Raw genomic sequence first — 5,915 nt, forward strand, 5'->3', positions numbered from 1 at the left:
TGGATATATTTGATAGTTTTAAAGGTATACAATGTTGCATGGATTTGTAGCTTTTTGGTTAATGCAAATCATTTATCATGGTTATCCATAATTGCAGTACAAATGATTAGATGAATAATTGCACAAAGTTTATTATTACTTAAGCTTTGAACCTAAATATGTGTTTGTAATCCAAGACACAAGCCACCCCAATGCATACGAGCTGACGGTTCGGTGCCACAACATGACCCTGCAGGATCAGACGGATCGTTCTTATGATTAAGGGGCACGGAGAAACGCGATGTCAAATATTGACAACTTTGAGAAATTTGAGCACTTGGGCGATTTGGCTGCTAGGGTGTGGCCCGCAATGATCGGGCAACTTGGAGAGCAAAAAAAAGGCATTCCTAGCGTAAACCCATCCAACCCGATGCGTACGAGCTGACGGTTCAGTGCCGTGATGAGTGGGTTGAAAGATGGGGCATTGTGCAACTTTTCATTGAACTCATATGTCGCTTTTTGTTGCAACCGAGAAAGAGTCACCACGAACAACTGGATTTGATTCTACCCAAACCAAGAGAGGATTTTTTAGAGTGCCATAACACAACCCTGTAGGATCAGATGGATCATTTTTATGATTAACAGGCACAAAGAAACGTGATGTTGAATATTGACAACTTTGAGCAATTTGAGCACTTGGGCGATTTGGCTGCTAGGGTGTGGCCCACAACGATCAAGCGAGTTGGAGAGAAAAAAAAATGCATTCCTAGCATAAAACCGGCCACCCCGATGTGTACAAGCTAACGGTTTGGTCTCATGATGAGCGGATTGAATGATGGGGCATTATGCAACTTTTCATTAAACTCATCTGTCGCTTTTTATCGCGACCGAGAAAGAGTCACCACGAGCAACTAGATCCGAGTCTACCCAAACCGAGAGAGGATTTTTTAGAGTGCCATAACATGACCCCATAGGATTAGATGGATCATTCTTATGATTAACGAGCACGGAGAAACGTGATGCCGAATATTGACAACTTTGAGCATTTTGAGCACTTAGACGATTTGGCCGCTAGGGTGTGGCCCGCAACGATCGGGCGAGTTGGAGAACAAAAAGAAGGCATTCATAGTGTAAACCCGGCCACCCTGACATGTACGAGCTGACGGTTTAGTGTTGCGACGAGCGGATTGAAAGATGGGGCATTATGCAACTTTTCATTGAACTCATCTATTGCCTTTTGTCGCGACCGAGAAAGAGTCGCCACAAGCAACTAGATCCGAGTCTACCCAAACCGCGAGAGGATTTTTTAGAGTGCCATAACATGACCCCATAGGATTAGATGGATTGTTCTTATGATTAACGGGCACGGAGAAATGCGATGCCGAATATTGACAACTTTGAGCATTTTGAGCACTTGGGCGATTTAGCTGCTAAGGTGTGGCTCGCAACGATCGGGTGAGTTGGAGAGAAAAAAGAAGGCATTCCTAGTGTAAACCTAGCCACCCCAATGCATACGAGCTGACGGTTCGGTGCCGCGACAAGCGGATTGAAAGATGGGGCATTGTGCAACTTTTCATTGAACTCATCTATCGCTTTTTGTCGCGACTAAGAAAGAGTCACCACGAGCAACTGGATCCAAGTCTACCCAAACCGAGAGAGGATTTTTTAGAGTGCCATAACATGACCCCGTAGGATTAGATGGATCATTCTTATGATTAACGGGCATGAAGAAACGCTATGCCGAATATTGACAACTTTGAACATTTTGAGCTCTTGGGTGCTGCTCGAGTGTGGCTCGCAACGATTGGGCGAGTTGGAGAGAAAAAAGAAGGAATTCCTAGTGTAAACCCAGCCACCCAGATGCGTACGAGCTGAAGGTTCGATTCTGCAATGAGCGGATTGAAAGATGGGGCATTGTGCAACTTTTCATTGAACTCATATGTCGCTTTTTGTCACGACCGAGAAAGAGTCGCCACGAGCAACTAGATCCGAGTCTACCCAAACCGAGAGAGGCTTTTTTAGAGTGCCATAACATGACCCCGTAGGATCAGATGGATCATTCTTACATCTCACTAACATCAAGAAAAACCATGCCAAATTTTGACAATTTTTCACACTTTGAGTGATTGACAACAAATGAGCATTTTTTACATCTTTTACCATATTAACAGGGCATACTTCATGAAATGATTCCATGTGATCTCTAATTGTCCAAAATGACATTATTTACATAAAATCACACAAAACAAGACAAAAACATAATTTTTTATATTACAATGCCTCGAGTAGTCAAAAATACAAGTCATGTACATATATCCAAATAAGATTGATATTACAATTTTTTACATTTACATTTAATCCAATGAACCATATGGATCTACTCTACTCTTTATCATGTCTAGTATGGCCTCATGGTTAGACTCACGAACCTTCCATAGGTTCTTGTTTGGTGGTCTACCCCCATACCTGATCAAATGAACATTTGAAGCTACAACAAGGTTAGAATAATGAAGAATCTTCCTATGTGTCTCAAAGTCCTCGAACATCCACAAGTTAGACTTCTTCACTGGGTACCTTCTAAGCCATGTACCAGTAACAACTACTGATCTTGTGGGGTACTCAATGATAAACTGAGAAGAATTTAGCAAACAACTAAGGTAAAATATTAAAGTACAAAAATTGCATGTGGATAATTTACCTGGTTGGACTAAATCTGACACATGGTCAAAGTCAATTGATGCTTCCATCTATGTGAGTTGTAGTGCACTCAGAGGTCAGTATGTCTCAAGTGGGATTAGAGGTCTCATAAGCCATTCATCCACCCACTCCTTTGACTCACAGTCATTATAGGCACCATCTCTACATGAAGAAAAATAACATGCCATCCGATGCGTATGGATAGTCCATGAACCTGTATTAGAGCTTTTGAAAGAGTGTAGCTCACTCGATCCTATCAATGTACAACAATCTTCTAATTTTGCAATGTTAGTATCATCTACCAACCAAAAAAATCTACGAAATAAAGACTTACCTTGATTACCTGGACCAATTGTACCATTGCACCATTGAACAATTGATTTTGCATCTTTCAAGTTTGCATTCCCTTTGTACTTTAACTCTTCTCATGCTAAAGCTCTTTTAATACATGCTCCTGCACCATCATGCTCCCCTTTTCCATGCCCAGCCTCAGAGAAATTCCACATTTGTTGAACAGCAGTCAACTTATGCATCCTACTCAACCAATAAAACATCTAAGAGTTCTTAAATTGAGATGCACAATTATCTGACCATATGATATGTTGACAGAATGATATGCCTCAGCTAGCCAAATCATCGTAGAATATCTGAAAACAACCTTGCACAAACTCTGTAGGGTGTGAGTGATCATCACTGATGTAAAAATGATACTCCCTCAATATCTTCCTATCCTCTTCCATACTATCATGTGATGAATGAATGTTATATGCACAAATATGGTAACTTGTGTGGAGTTGTAATATTGTGATTGCACCTCGTTTTGCGGTTGTAGTGTGTAGTTCTCTGCAAATTCAACAATTGAAATGATTGTATGAAGTGGAAATGTGTCCTTGCATAGCTTAATTGTGAGTCCAACCAATGAGATCGATACACTAGAATCTTCTCACTAACCAATTCACACCTTTTTTCTTCTTTTCCATCTTTTAGCATGTAGGCCAGTGTCTTATATTTTCCAAATTCTACTAATTCATTACCAATTTCTTGTCCAATATCCATATGTTGACAAATTTGTAAATGTCGCAATCCACCACAATCAACACATGCACCATCCAAGAAACACTTATTGTAATATACTTGACCATCTACTCTTTCACATAAGATGCTAGATATGAATTCCCTTGAAGATGTCGGTGGACCATTTATGTTGCATTCCTACAAAACATTGTTAGCATGCAAATCTATACATATGCGTTCATAAACATCATAATGGTTAGAAAATTCAATATGTACTCTACAACAACTAGTTGTGCGTGTGTGATTTATTTTGACATAAAAAGGCTATACCATTTCAAAGAACCTTTGACTAATTTTTATTTGAGGATACATACATTGAAACTTGGCGAAAAATTGTGTTTGAGTCATCCAAAAAATGTTTCGGATGTGGATCACGGATTTTACTACCAATCCTCCTTCTTACAACATCTCTTTGATTTGGAGAGACCCTTGTGTTATTCTTCCAAAAATCTTCAATTAGGGATCTCAAGGCTTCAACAATTGCTTTATCTTTCCGTGGTAATCTACTGGAAAATGCCCATAACTCATTGTTATATGGATCCTCCGCTCTTTGTCGCCTTCCCAAAGCTCTCATTAGAGTTTGTCTACTTATCTTCAATTGTTTACTTGTCTTTCTAAGGAGGCAATCTTTCTTAGTTTGAGTGCTTACAATTGTTGATGTAATGACACATCGTGTGGCATTACTATCTTTTGTGCGTGAGTTAGAACCAACAATATCATATGCATTCATCAGATTCTTCACAATAGATTTGTCGCTTGATTCAATCGATGTTCTTAGCCCAAGAATCTTCATTATAGGCCTAAATTTCAGATTTCTCATCATTTCAACAAATAGTTGACATCTTCCTGTCTCATTTAAAGGCTCAAAAAATATTTTCCATATCTGGCTAGCATGTCTTTGACAAGTACACTTCGAAAACTTGTCAACCATTGGTTTCAAAACATTAGCATCAATATCAATCAAATACTTAGGCTTTCTATGCAAAACTCTAGGAGGTATTCTCAAACTTTGAGTTATCTCAAGATTAGGAATGTCAACAACATTAGGGATAGGTGGCATACCTTCAAGAAGAGATGAAAATGATGACATACCTTGAAATTGAGGTGTACAAGATGGTGTAGCTCCAATACTTGATGTCAGTCATGAAGTACTTGCAACGTCAAATGTCATAGAGGGAGTGTATTCAATATGAGATGTTGTAGACACCAACGGTGTGCCAATAAGAGATGGTGTGCCTTCAACTTGAGATGTAAGAGATAGGGTGCCTTCAACTTGAATTGTTGTAGACATGCTCTCAACCTTGGGATTCAATTGTCTCATTGCATGAAGGTTTTACATCTATTGCCTTTGTGTGGCCAATTTTGTCTCTCTCTTAGATTGGATGGATATTTCATCTTCCTCTTCAATTGGCACCTCTTCAATTGACACCTCTTCTTCTATGGTATTCAATTTCCTTTGTTCACGAAGTTTCTTCATTCCTTCTCTTTTTTTTGCATTCTTAGCTTCACGCTCTTCCGGTGTTACATTTTTTGGTCGTTTCAGAGGCATGATGATGATGATGCATATGTTAAACTACATATATGAAATTGAAATTATTTCATGTATTCCTTTTCTAAATTATTTCATAAGATCTTAAAAAGGATGTATGAAATTGCAAATTTTGTTTTAAACCACTAAACAAATAATTTTCTTATGCAACTTCCTTCAAATGCATTGTTAAATCTAATGTAAATCTAATAGGATTATAATCAATTTTGACTCACACTTTTATTCTAACATTTAAACAAAATAACACTTAATAAGTATTTGAATTCTAAAAACAAGAAAATATTACCTCAATTATTCAAATTTGATAAAAAAACTATGTTCTTCCTCTTTGGCGTTGCCAAATGAAAAAAAAGGTGGTGGAGAGCTAATGGAATGTATAAAATAACCTTGCATAAAATGTCAACACATGCAAAAAGCATTTTTTTGTCTGATCATGCACAGAAAGAAGACAAAATGAGAGAATGTGGGCTTGGATCATGGGTCAAGGGTCCCATATAACCGTTTTTTAGTGCAGCTCATTTGACTAGCGCCAAATATGGCGCTAGCCAAATGACTTCCATTGAAATTTTTTACCTTAAACTAAACACTAACTATATACCCTATAACCTTTTTTTTG

The sequence above is a fragment of the Cryptomeria japonica genome, chromosome 5, assembly GCF_030272615.1.
Source record: "Cryptomeria japonica chromosome 5, Sugi_1.0, whole genome shotgun sequence".
Taxonomy (NCBI): domain Eukaryota; kingdom Viridiplantae; phylum Streptophyta; class Pinopsida; order Cupressales; family Cupressaceae; genus Cryptomeria; species Cryptomeria japonica.